The 16,944-nt window shown below is 31.3% G+C and overlaps 1 pseudogene; it reads left to right on the forward strand.

Annotated features, from left to right (window-relative positions):
• Window positions 9,845–14,957, forward strand: LOC109826917 (annotated as a pseudogene).

Consider the following 16,944-nt stretch of genomic DNA (forward strand, 5'->3'; position numbering starts at 1 on the left):
ACTGAAAACGCACAGTTGTGCTATTTTAGCGATTAACTCTGCGTTTTGATGTTGAAAACGCAGAGTTGAGCATGTGCGCTTTGACTCTGTAATGCAGAGGCGAACCTTAGGCGGGCTTCGCGGGCTTCAGGCTAAGTCCAATGTTCTGACGAAGTCCAGTCTTGCAGACGGTCTTCAGAACATTACTTGCTACGAAGAACAGGTCATAACTTTCAAACCGTACGTCGGAATTGGACGAATTACATATGAAAATCGGCTATCTCGACGAGACGGGGCCATCCGAACCGAGCCGAAGGCTTCGGTTCGCTTCCTCCGTTTCGCCAAATTCCTTACGGTTTGAGAGATATCTTGTAATCTTCCTCTTGGCTCCTTGAAAATATAAGAGTCGTCAGATTGTAACTCCCGATGTTGATTGTGAAGACTGTTGAATTGGGGCCTTCATTAGTTGTTGTGAAGGTCGTCAGATTGTAGCCTTCTGGAAGTCGTCAGATTGTAACTTCCATCATCGGTGTTTGATGGGGGATCAACTATCTATTGTGTTTTTTAGACAGCCTACAACTATCTATAGCTTAACAATTTAAAAAAATATTAATAAAATATATAAAACATCTTCATGATATTAGTTTGTTAAGATAAATAAATTATGCGTAGCTAACATACTATAATACATAAGTATTGCAAAAAACATAAAAAGTTATAAACTTGCACAAAATACCCTGAAAAGTTCAAAATTATAAAAACTATCCCAACGTCTAAAAACTTAAAACAACAAACATGAAATTAAGAAATTAACAGCAGTTCCCGAAGAATTTAAAATTTGCGGTTAACATCTCAATATCCCAAAAATTATAAAAACACCCTTAAAAGTTTAAATTACAAACAAGCACCTCAAATTCTAAAATTTTAAAACTTGCAAACAACATAAATGAATTTAAGGGATTACCATAATGCACCTAAAAATTTCTAACATTTTAAAACTTAAAATAACAAATATGAAATCAAAAAATTAACAACAGTCTCTGAAGAATTTAAAATTTTTAATTAACACCCTCAATGTCCCAAAAATTATAAAAACTTTCTCAAAAGTTTAAATTATAAAAAACGACCCTAAAAGTTAAAACTACCAAACTTAAAAGTGATTTTTTAAGAATGCTCCTAAAGTTTTAAAAATTATAATTCACACCCTCAAAGTTCAAAACCACAAAAAAGGCTAAAATTTTAAAACTTGGCAAAGAAAAGTGTAATTACTATGTATTATTTCATTAAGATATATATATTTAATTTTTAATTTAGGGTTTACTATCCCTTTTCAGCATCTAAAGTTAGTCTAAGTTGATACTGGTAAACAAAAATAATAAGAATTGATTAAAAATATCCGGTTAATGAATAAAAATTTAAAAAATATTATAGCTTTAAAATTATTGTTACCATATAAATTAAAGCAACTGCATAAAATTTTACTAATAAGTTAGAGCAGCAAAGCACATTAGTAACATTAATTGATAGATGTTTAAATCCATAAAAATGATAAAAGACTATAATATAATAACTTAGCATTAATTGATTATAATTTAGAAACATTAATCTCTTATGTTAATAATATTTATAAGGTAAATGAATACAATGAATTACGTATGGAGAAACTAAAAGAATACAATGAATTACGTATGGAGAAAGTATCAGAATGTTCAAAGATATCCTTTAAAAAAATCAAACTATTTCCATTGCAAATGGGAAAGTAACAAAAATAAATCTAAAATTCAGAAAACATCTATGAATCATTTGAATTGGTATTAACATAAAGCGTGTCTATTAAAAATGCATCAACTGAGTTACATAAAAAAATAATTTAATAACTTTGTCCCAATCAAAGAAGAATTCGCCATGGAAGAATGAAGAAAAATTAGTAAAGATTCATAAATTTCATACTTTGTTCTTCAAATACTAAAGATATTAACTATTAATATTATAAGCTAAGGCAAATTGGCAATAAAAAATATAAGTATTTTGTTTAGATCTTTGTGGAAAATGATAGGGATAGAGCAAATATAATATTATTAACATAACAAAAACTCTTATTGGATGCACATCAGAAGAATTCATTGTAGAGAAAAAAAGATAAAACTTCTAATCTATACTACTATAAAAAAAGGATTGGGGTGTTAAACCTTTAATTTTCTTTTTTGCCCTCTCAAATTTTGATAAATTCTATTCATGTCATTATCTCTAATTAATCTTTTATTAAATAAATACAACCACTTATTAATTATGCACCCCTCACCTTCCTAACTAATTATAATAATCAATAATATTATAACTACTAATTATTTAAAAATAATAAAATAAAATAATTTATAAAATAAGTATACACAATTATTAGTAGTAACCAATTAAATTATTATAATACTTATTTATGAATTATAATAAAATAATTAAAATAATAGTATAAATAGAATAATATATTACTAATACTATTAAGAATTATACTATAATTCAATAAGCAATAAAATTAATAGAATAAATTTTGAATCTCATAAATAATGTAATTATTTTAATAATATCACATAAATTACAAATTGCACTATTTATATAGTATTATATTATTAAAAAAATTAAATAAATAATTTAATATTATTTTTAAATATTTTCTCAAAAGATTATTACTGATACTGAATAATTCGCAAAATTTTGGTAATGATGGCTAACAAACTGGTTTTTCACAAATTTAAAATTTATATTTGTTAATAATGCTTAAATGTATTAATGACATATAATAAAATTTTATACTACTTTATACGTACTAATTATTTTAGGAGATCTATTAAAAAAATTAAATTAGATAAATATTTTATAGTATATAGAAAGTATAATTATTTTAATAGTATTACTTGAAGTAATAATTATAATATTAAATAAGTTAAATTACAGTAAACCCCCATGAACTTTTAGTATTTTGCAGTAAGTAGACCTTATGAACTTTTGAAATCAGGTTGAACCCCTATTAACTTTGGCAGAAAGCCTCAATACCTTTTACATAAATTACCCCAAACCCCGAATAACTTTTAAAATGTCTTTTTATGCCATTTTCTGATTCTAATTTATAGGGGTTCTCTACAAAATTTAAAAAGTTATTGGAGTCTTCTTTGAAACAAAAAAGTCATTTGGGTTTTAGTGTAATTTTAAAAGTCCATATTGGCTGAAAGTTCATATGGGTTTAGTATAATTTACCCTATTAAATAATTATAATGAGAATCAACTATTACAATATGTTGTAGGTATCAAGTGTAACTATCTAGGGAATATTAGTAAAAAAAACTAGCAAGATTAATGCATCTTAGTTAATTTAAAATTAAGTTAATAACTTTCAAGTTGGAAGAACATATTTAAGAGAACTTATAGAATTAACAGCTTTATCTAAGAACAATTTTAGATTTGGGAACTTATTTAAAAAAAGATTAACAATGGACGATCATTATAAGAAAAACATTCAATTACAATAACTACATAATAACAATTAATTCATACATTTCTTTTTAAGTAATCTTATTATACAATTTTATTTATTAACACATAATTTTATTATTTAATAAAAAATTCAAAACTTAGAACATATATATTCACGTGCAAAGCACGTGTATTATACTAGTCTTATTTAAGTAGTAAATTAGGAACACAAAGAATTTTATATATATGAAATTAATATTTATTTTTAATGAAATAAAAAAAATATAAGTTTGTATTTCAAGATGTTTGTGTTAAACATCATAAATACATTTAACTTCTTTGTGAAGTTAAACGACAAGATAAAAGATTAACGAGTCCAAAAAAGATAACAACACAAAATACCAGTCTAGCCTAATATCACAATCGAGTAGATGATGAAGACACTACTCTAAAATTGCCCGGAAAAAAATAAAAGTGAGGAAGGATTGATCTTAGATCAATAAAAAATAAAACAGAAGGAAGAAAAGATAATATTTTTTTGAATATTTTATAGAATAGTTTAATTATTTTGAGTGAATTTAGGAATCTTTAGAAGGGAGTTTCATGAGTTTTTTTCAGTAGTTTTATATGCTTGTGCAGATGCTTTTATCATATGAAAGTATACTAGAGTTAGCATTAATCTTTAATTTATATTTTTTTATGAAGTCTATCAATGATTAGGAACAAACTTCATATTCTCTTTTGTATCATTTTAGCATACTTTTAACCAGCCATTTTGCCTTATTGGTTTTAAATATTCACATACCTTGTATAACATTATTTTAATATTTTTTACTTTTTCAACACTGTACTTTCTAGAGTAAAGCTTGGTTTCATGTCAGTTAAAATAATATGAAAATTCAAATTAGCTTCAAATTATATTTGTTTTCTATCAATTCAAATATCAAAATGAAAATTTAAATTAGGTGAAAAATGAGATTTTTGAAAACTGAATATTTGAGGGTGAAAATGCTTGCTAGAAAGCTACAATTTACTTTTATCACTTTGAAACATCAAAGAATAGAGGAAAATAGCTTTTCTAACTGGCTCTTATTATTTACTTGCGTAGACATAAAATGATGAGAAACATCCCATCTATATACTATATCTAAAAACAGTTACCTCTGCAAACGCCACTTGGCAAAGAATACCCATATCATTGAACACGCCACCTGGCGTAGTGTTTGCTCTAATAAAAGCATCGTTCTTCTCTCCGTCACCTCAATTTCCAATACTCTGTCGCTTCGTTCTTAGCTCCGCCCACTCAGTTCCCAAAGCTCCGCCACTGCATTCATAGCTCCGCCGCTTCGTTCTTCTCTCCCCAATCTCAACAATTACTCCCCCCCCCAAGATCTCCTTTCACCCATAGCCCTTCTTTCCCCCGTTCTTCATTTCCCAAGACCGGCTTCGTCTGTTCGACTCCCCAAGTCGTCTGTTCGACTTCGACATAAAATGATGAGAAACATCCCATCTATATACTATATCTAAAAACAGTTACCTCTGCAAACGCTCCCCCCCCAACCCCCCCCCCCCCCAGATCTCCTTTCACCCATATCCCTTCTTTCCCCCGTTCTTCATTTCCCAAGGTCGGCTTCGTCTGTTCGACTCCCCAAGTCGTCTGTTCGACTTCGTCATCTACAGAAATCGTGATCTGCCTCGATCACCCAAGCGTCTCCGAAGGATGCTACGCATATATAGAAAGCCTCAGGTTCTCATCCCCATCTGTGTTATTCCCACAGAAGACTATCGACAAAACCCTTGGCGAAGGCTGAAATTGGTCGACGGCGTACCTGTCGGAGAAGGTCGTCAACGTCACTGGCGGTCGACAGGTCAGTTTACTGAAACCCTCAAAAATTGTTACCGATGTTGTTAAATTTACTTTCATCGAAATTTTTATCATATATTGTGAAATTTGATAAAGCTGAGCCTTTTGGTACTCAAAATATATTGTGCAAGAAAGCTCTTGAAAATTTGATTGTGACAATTTGGTTATAGTCAGCGTGAGCAATTACCGACAATGTTTGTATGAATCTACATCAATCTGCTTTTGCATGATAAATTGATTTTACAAGAGCTTTCTTGCAGTTGTTGTAGTCAGGATGCAGTTGACATGGCTAGGAATGAATGGAATTCTTTTTTTTAAAATGCAAGAATTGCCTTTTTTAAAATGTTTACAGCTCAGTTAACTGATCTAAGATAGAAATTGGAGCTCTGTTCAGTGCATATTGCTAGGAATGAATGGAAGTTTTTGTAGTCAGGATGCAGTTGACATGGCTAGGAATGAATGAAAGTTGTTGTAGTCAGGATGCAGTTGACATGGCTAGGAATGAATGGAATTCTTTTTTTTTTAATGCAAGAATTGCCTATTTTAAAATGTTTACAGCTCAGTTAACTGATCTAAGATAGAAATTGGAGCTCTGTTCAGTGCATATTGCTATGAATGAATGGAAGTTTTTGTAGTCAGGATGCAGTTGACATGGCTAGGAATGAATGGAATTCTTTTTTTTTTAATGCAAGAATTGCCTATTTTAAAATGTTTACAGCTCAGTTAACTGATCTAAGATAGAAATTGGAGCAATTTTTGTGGATTCATGTCCACTTTCATATGCTTTTATTGGTTTTAATTTTTTCCCCAGTGTGTGAAATGTACTTTCATTGGCATTTTTTGTATTTGTTATGTTGCTCTTAGCTGATCAATTTGATGCAGGTTTGGGTAGTAATGTGATTTTTTTTAACTTTCTATAGTATCTTCCAATTTTCAAATATTACAAGTTGCTACATTTTGGGTAGTAATCTGATTTTTTGTGCAAGTTTGGGTAGTAATCTGATTTTTTATTACTTAATTCTGTACCTTGAAGGTAATATTAGTGCCATGATTGTGATGAGTAAAAATGGTTGTTAATCACTGAAATTGCACTTGATACTGGACATGTCAGCATGCATTGCTTTAAACTGGAAACATATTGCATCATATAGATTATATCCTCTTTATCATTATTGGACATGTCAACTTTAAACTGGAAACATGTTGTACTGTTGTATATATCAGTATATAGCCTGTAGTGCTGAAACTTACAGATCTTTTGGTGTTTAAACCTGTGATAATCATCTTGCTAGGGGCTTTTCTCAAGATGATGTGGTTTTTTTTTAAATGTACTATATGATGACACTTCCAGTTCACTGTTAGCTTTGTGGAAACTGAGGAGTTTCCTTTTTCTTCAGCTTTTCCACGATATGAATGTGCGACCAAATATGTCTGTCAGATTGTAGGCATGTTGTAAATTTTATTAAATCCATGGTAGGCTTATCTATCATATACGTTCTCTATTGTGGCACCATTTTGATGGGTATGACAGGTGGTGATTATTATTACAAGGTGAAGTAATTGCTATTACTTAATTTGTAGATATGACTTATAAGATATAAAAATGAAAACATTGGTACATTTTCCTTAGAGGCAAATATCAGAATCAAACATTGCACCATTTTAGATATAAAAACAACTTTGATATATTGTTTTCTTAGAGGCAAATATCAGAATCAAACATTGGTACATTTTCCTGATTAGTCATGATCTGTAGCAGCTTGGAAACTTTGAATAGGTCAATTACAATTTTTCAAGAAGTAGCAAGCAACATATTCTTTTGTTCCAATATGGCTAAAGCTCAAGTACATGAGACAGTGAGGTTTTATATGAATGCATTAATGAGAGAAGTAGCTATCTTACTTACTCAAATTCACTGTTTGATGATAGTTTGTCATATTTTTTACATTGTTTTCTTTTGCATCATTTTGCTATGTCAATTTATACCTTCCATTATGTAGAAACTTAGAGCCATCCCTTCCCCATCTAGGGCTGTAATCACAAATACTAATATACATTTTTTTTAATTTGTTAGTGATGGCGATTGTGAAACGAACAGCAAGAAAAAGAACATTATCATTCTGGGGAAGGGATGGTCATCAAATTAGGCGCGCAGTCCCCTATCGCAACCCAACCAAGCTAGATTATATGACACATAAGTTGAAAAGAAATGAGACACTAACCAAGCTAGATTATATGACACATAAGTTGAAAAGAAATGAGACACTAGATGAACACATTTCAAATATGCGAAATATATTATTTAATATGGAAGTTCAAAAGGAGCCCGAATTGAGTGAAAAAGAAAAAATAGCTGGATTGCTCAATTCCTTGCCGGATGAGTTTGGATTTATTAAATATAGATTGCTTAATAAGTCTACTTTTGATGAGGTTGTATGTGAATTGAGACTTATTAACTTCGATTGGGATTTTAAGAGGCTATGTAGACGCACTGCAATCTTGTCCTTGGCACCAAACATCCGTATTGCCCGAGCTGAGAATATGAGTGGAATACCTTGGTTTGGAAGAGTTCAGAAGAGATCTACTAAAAATGTCAACTACGAATAGTTGTTCGAATATCAACATTTATGAGAATTTGAGTGATTGTAAGGAATCTCTTTGCATAATTAAAACATGTGTCATTTCCTTTCTTATATTTTTAATGTGTTTGTTATTGTAGTTCGATGAGAAACATGAGATCTCTATTTATTTATTGTTATATGGTTAAACTTTAATGATATTCTCTGTTTACGATGAGAAACATGAGATCTCTATTTATTTATTGTTATATGGTTAAACTTTAATGATATTCTCTGTTTACATGATCTTATTTGATATGCCCTGTTTATGAGAAATAGTAGCTTAAATTGTACGTTAGTGATATATCCAACGAGTATAGCCGACAACAGTTGTGCTGTCTCCTCATCTCATGCAAATACATCATGCACCTTCTTAAGTATTTGGCTTGACATTTCATCATCTTTTATGAAACAACATGCTAAATACCTTTAATGCTTTTATTGATATGATTGTCATGGTGCGTTTACATATTATTGGGTTAATGTTGTTGTTGGGTTTGAAGTTGGAATGCAACTATGAAATTCAAAGATAGATCAGTTGGTAATTATGGAGATGAGGGTATCATGAGTGTGGATCTTATTAACAAGAAACAAGCAAGATTCAATAGAAGAATGTTGCTGTTGGACAAACGTGCAAAGGCTAGCAGAGCCAACCAAGGTGCGATACTAAACTTAGTTTAATTTATTTTATTGGTTAATTACAGAAACCCATTCTCTAAAATTTTTGAGGGTTTCAGTAAACCCCTCAAAGATTTTTTAACACTAGCTCGCGGGTTCCCTGCAATTAACTTTGTGATATATTTAATTATTATATAGAGCCCTTTTTTGATTTTTTAAATAAATTATTTCAGGTATCAACTTTGTAGAAAATAATTCTTCTCACATCTACGATGATGTGCGTTCCTGTATGGATGCTATTGACAATGGATCACAATTAAATTCTTGTCAGAGCCATGGAGCAGGAAAAGAAAATTCGAATACTTATCCATCACAAATAAGCGTTCATAGAAATCGGAAAATGACTAGAAGACCATTGGGGAATATATCAAGCTGTGTCGTAAATCTATCAAATAGTTTTGCTTTGACTAATTGTCCTGCGAATATTGCAACTACATCAGAACATAAATCAAAGAGAATGAGATCTTCTCAGACGATCTGCATTAGTGATAAAGATTCTAATACACGAGCATTGGAAGGAATATCTTGCTGTACAATGGATTTTTCGTCACACTCTATCTTTGAACATCACGCCAGAGAGGGAGATTATCTTTCAAATTTATTTTCTAATAAAGCACAAGAAATATCTGGTCAAAATACTCCTGTTCAAACATCAACGCAAACAGTTTCTATATTAAACAGAGGTATTGTAAATTCTATGTTATTTCCTCCTGTTCAAACATCAACGCAAACAGTTTCTATATTAAACAGAGGTATTGTAAATTCTATGTTATTTCTTTATTCTATATCATCTTATCATTTACTTTTTAGGTTTCTTTGTTATCATTGTTAGCTTTAACCTTTCATTAAATCTTTATAGCTGCAGATGATACTAATGTAGATGCTCAAAGACTACCTAATTCTACTCAAGATAGTAAGTTAATCTTTTTTTTTGAAAATTTTATTATTTATCTACGTTAAGTCCATGCTTGATTGTTGAATATCATTCCAAACAGGTTATTTTGATGTGGGCGATCCGATTTGGTCATGCATCTACTGTGATGCTAATATGTGGTTTGACGAACGTGTCCGGAAGGATAAGAATACTACTAATCCTAAATTTTCTCTATGTTGCTCGAAAGGAAAAATTCAACTTCCTTTGTTGAGAGATCCTCCAGAGCTTCTGAAATTCCTTTTGACTGACACTGAGAGTAGATTGAGCAAACATTTTAGAGAAAATATTCGTGCATATAACATGATGTTCTCATTCACTTCAATGGGAGGAAAAATTGATACTTCTACACACGGTGGGCCAGGGCCATATGTTTTTAGGCTACACGGCCAAAATTACCATAGGATTGGAAGTTTGTTACCGACGCCAGGTTCTGCACCAAAATTCGCCCAATTATACATTTATGACACAGAAAATGAAATATCAAACCGGCTACGTGCAGTCAGGTATGTATCACTTTTATATTTTAAATTTAAATGGTTTTTTTATATATAAGTATCATGTAATAAGATCATGTTCACTTCTTTAGATTAAATACTTAACTATGTTAAGTTATGATTACTTTGTCAATTACAAGTTATATATCGCATAACATCATTTTAAATTATCGTATTCTTTTCTTTGTTATTTTTGTATTTATAAATACGTAAACTAATAGTTATGAATGAAACATTTTTTGCAGTTCTTCTGATCCTTCTAGATCGCATAACATCATTTTAAATTATCGTATTCTTTTCTTTGTTATTTTTGTATTTATAAATACGTAAACTAATAGTTATGAATGAAACATTTTTTGCAGTTCTTCTGATCCTTCTAGAGGGTTAGATTCTACCATTGCTCAAAGTTTGAAAGAGATGTTTGATGAATATAATCCATTTGCAAAATCTTTTAGAATGGCTAAAGAGAGGTTTGATAACGAGGAATCCGCAAATGTAAGCCTAAGGTTGATTCGTAAAAGACATAATGATGGCAGGACTTATAATCTTCCTACAACTTCTGAGGTTGCTGCTCTTATCGTAGGAGATGTTGATAGCTTCAATGACGATAGAGATATAATAGTAGAGTCACAAAGTGGTGAGCTTAAAAGAATCAACGAGCTGCACCCATCGTACTTACCGATGCAGTATCCTCTTTTGTTTCCCTATGGGGAAGATGGTTATCGAGAGAATACTTTGCATAGAGATTCAAATAATGCATCTCGAATTAAAAAAAGGCTTACAATGAGAGAATTTTTCGCATTTAGACTTCAAAATAGAGATAACGAAGCACCTACAATATTATTATCAAGGAGATTATTGCAGCAGTTTATAGTAGATGCTTATACAATGATTGAGAGTGGAAGATTGTCATACATTAGAAATCATCAAAAGGAGCTTAGAGCTGACTTATACAAAGGTCTTACTGAAGCTGTTTTAAGAGGTGAAACTAATCCGGCTTCTCGGGGGAAGCGCATTATCTTACCATCCTCTTTCACTGGAGGTGCGCGATACATGATACAGAATTATCAAGATGCTATGGCTATTTGCAAGTGGGCTGGATATCCGGATTTGTTCATCACTTTCACATGTAATCCAAAATGGCCAGAGATTGTAAGATTAGTTAAGAGCTATGGTTGCAATCCAGAGGATAGACCGGACATTGTTTGTAGAGTCTTCAAACTAAAACTTGACCAACTTATTCGAGATCTGAAGCATCACAAATTGTTTGGTTCTGTCAAGGCTGGTATGAGAACATATCTCTTTTTAATGTATATGTTGTTTGTGATTCTTTTCATATAAAACATCATACATAAGCTTCTTTTTTAAAGTAAATCACTTATTATTATATCTAATTATAACAAAATTGGATGAAATTGACTAATATACATTATTTGTCATGTGTGTCATGATATTTAATTTTTTAAAATTCAATTTTACGAATGCCTAATATGTAAAGACTATATTTATGTGCCTTTAAATAATCTATATAAATTAGATGTCCTTATATAGTGTTACTTAAGTTATTATTTTGTGCTTTTACATTGAATTAATTTTAGTTTTATTTGTTTATTTGTTAACTATTGAAAACAAAATTTCTTATTTTTTTGTACTTTTGTGCTGAATTGGTTTTAGAACGTTTTGTTAATGAATTTAAAATTTCATGTCGCAGTTGTATATACAGTTGAATTTCAAAAAAGAGGTTTGCCGCATGCTCATATACTACTATTCTTGGTTCCAGAAGACAAGTATCCTACTGCTGATGACATAGATAAGATTATTTGCGCTGAAATTCCGGATAAAGAACAAAATCCTGAATTGTATGAGTGCGTCAAAAATTTTATGATTCATGGTCCATGTGGCCAATCCAATATACATTCTCCATGCATGAAGGATGGCAAATGCTCTAAGCACTTCCCAAGGAAGTTTGTCCAGAGAACCACTATTGATAATGATGGTTATCCAGTATATAGAAGACGGGATGATGACAAGATCATTGAAAAGAATTATGTCAAACTTGATAATCGTTTTGTTGTTCCATACAATTCTAATCTTCTCATAAAGTACCAGGCACATGTTAATGTTGAATGGTGCAATCAGTCGAGATCCATCAAGTACTTATTTAAATACATAAACAAAGGCCATGATCGTGTCACCGCAGCACTATATGAAAGTTCTGCAAGCGGTGAGGATCAAATAGTTGATGAAATCAAAATGTATTATGATTGCAGATATATTTCTCCATGTGAAGCAGCTTGGAGAATATTTGGCTATGAAATTCATAAAAGAGAACCTGCAGTAGAAAGATTGAGTTTTCATCTTTTGAATGAACAATATGTTATCTATGAAGACAATGATGCAATTGATGAAGTGATCAATAGACCTGGCATTGAGCAGACAATGTTTCTAGCTTGGATGGCAGCAAACAAAGTGTATCCTGAAGCTAGACTTCTAACGTACAATGAGTTTCCTATGAAGTTTGTATGGAAAAGTAAATTACATGAATGGAAACCAAGGAAACGGGGATTTACGATTGGCAGACTTTATTATATACCTCCAAGTTGTGGAGAACTATACTTTTTGAGAATTCTGCTCAATATAGTAAGAGGACCTAAATGCTATGAAGATATCCGGACGGTTAACGGTGTCGTCTATCCGACATTCAAAGAAGCTTGCTATGCTTTGGGTTTACTTGATGATGATAAGGAATACATTGACGGGATTATGGAAGCATCATTCTGGGGTTCTGGACAACTTTTAAGAAGTTTATTTGCAACTTTGCTAATGTCCAACTCTTTGTCTAGACCTGAATTTGTATGGGAGAAGACATGACACTTAATTGCAGAAGATATACTATATAATCAAAGAAAAGTGCTACAATATAAAGGTAATTTTTCAACTTAATTTTCTTCCTTTCATTTAACAGTATGCAATAACATGTATGTCATATTTTATTTTTTTGGCCTTTATTATTTCAGCTAATATACTCATTTTGAAAATATTTTGTACGGAAAAGTTGTACCTTTAATTATGTCAGTTTATTCAATAAATCTATTCTAATGTAAAACTATGTTTCTATGATAATTATTCTATTCTCTTATTGTTTTGTGTTTTATCATTTTAAGATTCTTGCTTTTTTCATTTTTTTTTTCTTTACCAACTTTCAATATATTATTCAATCATATGTTATTCTATTTCTAAATTGTTTCTTATTACTTGTCAGATTTGCATCTAAATGATGATCAGCTAAAGAGTTTAGCTCTTACAGAAATAGAAAAGATTTTGTGCAGAAATGGCAAAACTTTGGGTGATTATCCTCCACTTCAGGTTCCAGAAAGCATAAATCTTAATGATTTTCATAACAAGCTCATCCAAGATGAGTTAAACTACAACAAGGAGTCTCTAGCAATCGAACATACTGAACTTCTAAGTAGCTTAACTACTGAACAGAGACATGTATATGATAGAATTATCGACGCTGTTTTTGAGAATAATGGTGGAGTTTTTTTCGTTTATGGATATGGTGGTACGGGAAAAACATATCTGTGGAGAACATTAACTTCTGGCTTACGTTCAAAAGGTGACATTGTACTTACCGTAGCTTCAAGTGGTATTGCCTCTCTTTTGTTGCCTGGTGGAAGGACTGCTCACTCACGATTTGGTATCCCGTTGTCTATAACTGAAGACTCAACATGCAACATAACACAAGGGAGTCCTCTCGCTGAGCTATTAATTAAAACAAAGCTCATCATTTGGGACGAAGCACCTATGGTCCATAGGTTTTGTTTTGAAGCTCTTGACAGGACTTTAAGAGACGTGCTCAGATTTTCATATCCCAATAGTTTAAATCAACCTTTCGGGGGAAAAGTGGTTGTGTTCGGAGGAGATTTTAGACAAATATTGCCAGTGATTCCTAAAGGCAATAGGGCTGATATTGTGTTTGCCACGATAAATAGTTCATATTTATGGGACAGCTGTCAGGTTCTGACTCTCTCTCAAAATATGAGGTTACAATCAAACTCTTCGAACAATGAAGTTTCCGAATTAAGAGAATTCTCAGAATGGCTATTGAGTATTGGTGACGGTAGACTTGGTGGGCCTAATGATGGAGAAGCATTGATTGAAGTGCCAAATGATCTACTCATCAAAGATTTCACTAATCCTCTTGCTGCTATTGTTGAAAGCACATATCCAAGTCTATTAGATAATTTGTTTGATGTCAATTATCTTCAAAATAGAGCCATCCTCGCTCCTACGCTTGAAATCGTTGACATGGTTAATGACTACATCCTTTCATTAATTCCCGGAGAAGAAAGGGTTTATCTGAGTTTTGATAGTGTTTGTAATGCTGATGGGGATATTGATTGCCAAGCAAATTTACATACTTCAGATTTTCTAAATGGTATTCGGTGCTCTGGGATACCTACCCACAAGCTTAAATTTAAAGTTGGAGTCCTGTAATGTTATTGAGGAACATAGATCAATCATCTGGTTTATGTAACGGGACAAGGCTGATTATCACTCAGTTAGGCAATCATATCATTGAAGCAAAAGTTATATCAGGCAGCAATATTGGGACGAAAGTTTTCATTCCACGAATGGTGATGACTCCATTAGATTCAAGATGGCCTTTCAAGCTGCAAAGAAGACAATATCCTTTGACAATTTCTTTTGCTATGACAATAAATAAAAGTCAGGGTCAGTCACTTTCTAATGTTGGACTATACCTTCCAAGGCCTGTGTTCAGTCATGGCCAGTTTTATGTCGCCGTCTCTAGAGTTAGAAGTAAGAAGGGTTTGAGAATTTTGGTCCATGAAAAGGATGGTCAGGTTGCAAATAACACGAAAAATGTGGTCTTTAAAGAAATATTTCAGAATGTAAGATAACCAATTCTCAAAAAACTTGATAGTTGGGATCTAACATATTTATTGCAATGCTTTGTGTTTATTTCATGGAATTTAGTTTAATATATTTTGTTCTATTGATGATTGCATGATTGATTTCAGATCTACTTTTGCTTTATAGTTATTTTATATGTTGCTTCTTTTTTCTGCGAAATCCTAGGAATATTTTATTTCCTATGGTATTGTTATTAGATAATTTGCATTATCATTTAAATTAACGAATTTGTCATTATACATGTATTTATATTGATAAACAGATTGAATATGGCACCAAAACTGGATTTTATTTCTGAAATCAAACCAGACAAAGAAACTTGGAAAGTGATGGTGAGAGTCATAAGGTTATGGAATGCAATGAAATTCAATAATCCGAATGCAATCAACACTATTGAGCTGCTTTTGCTGGATGAAAAGGTAATGTTTTTCACTATTTCATAATTTGATTTTCATTTCAATTATTATTTTACTTTAATGTTAATAGTTCAATATTATACATTCATGAAATTCTCTTTTTTTTATGAAAGGGAGCCAAAATTCAAGCAACGATCAAGAACAAATTGATAGATAAATTCAAAGCACAATTGAATGAAGGCAGCTGCTATCTGATTACGAATTTTGGTGTTGGAGAAAATACTGGAAATTATCGAGCTACTGATCACGCATATAGAATTAATTTCCTCTACTCTACATTTGTTAGAGAATGCGAGAATTCTACAATACCTTACTATTCATTTGGATTAGTTGATTTTGAGGATATAATTGCTAATCGTATCACCTCAACTACCTTAATAGGTAAGATAAAAAGTCTACAACTTTAAAATAATGTTATAGTTTTGCTTATTATTTTTTTATTTCATTACTATTTTTTAATACATTTGACACTTATGGGCTTTTTATTCATTTTTTAATATTATATGATATTTTTTAGATATCATTGGAGAGCTGATTACTATTGGAAATATAAAAGAAGTAGAGTTCAGTGGAAGTAAAAGAAAATTACTGGAGCTTGAACTCCAAGATAGCAAGTGAGTTCAAATATGTACAATATAGTTACATATTTTTCACGGTAAAAGTATATGTGTTCATGTGAGTGTGTGTTTATGCATTTTGTACTAAATTTTTTCCTATTTGCAGCAACATTAAATTGCAATGCAGTTTGTGGGGTGATTACGCTGTACAAGTTTCGCAGTATGTACAGAAAGCTAATTTAGGAATTATTATAATGGTGATCCAGCTTGCAAAGACAAAACCATATGGAGGTAAATCAAATTACATGTATTTCTCAAAAAAGATATATTTTTATTTCGTCGATTATGCTTATATATTGACATAATCATGAATTTAAAAACTTTATTTCTTAGGTAAAAATTACTATTACAAATGCCTTATATGCGTCCAAGATATTAATCAATCCCGACATACCTGAAGTTGCTCATCTAAGAAAAAGGTACATGATGAATTATCTAATTCGTTAGTTATTTACAAATAATTTCATGTTATTTCTAATTAGTTTAATTTTACTATCACAAGTCTGAAACTTGTGGAAGATTCTTCGTCTCATCGATTTAGTCAGCTTCCACCCGAAAAATCTTATTCCATCGAGGATGGTTTTTTGTTAACGGAAGACACTTGATGAAATTCGAGAGGCACGAGAGGTAATTATTTTGAAGAAGTGACTTTATTTAATTTACACTGCTTATTTAAAATGTGGGTTAAATGGCAAACTAGATAACTAACCTGAAGACAATCGATAATTTTTAACCAAATTATTCATAACTTTATTTTCTTGCTATTTAATGATACTCAGGTTTGCACATGTGTGACATTAGCAACTATAGAGAAAATTCAAACAGATTACAATTGGTTTTACAATGCCTGCAAAAAATGTCAGAGGAAGGTAAAGGCTGAAAATGGTAATTTTTGGTGTGAGAAGTGCAACGAAAACGCAAGATTTGTTATCCCAAGGTAT

The sequence above is a fragment of the Asparagus officinalis genome, chromosome 10 (genome assembly GCF_001876935.1).
Source record: "Asparagus officinalis chromosome 10, Aspof.V1, whole genome shotgun sequence".
Taxonomy (NCBI): domain Eukaryota; kingdom Viridiplantae; phylum Streptophyta; class Magnoliopsida; order Asparagales; family Asparagaceae; genus Asparagus; species Asparagus officinalis.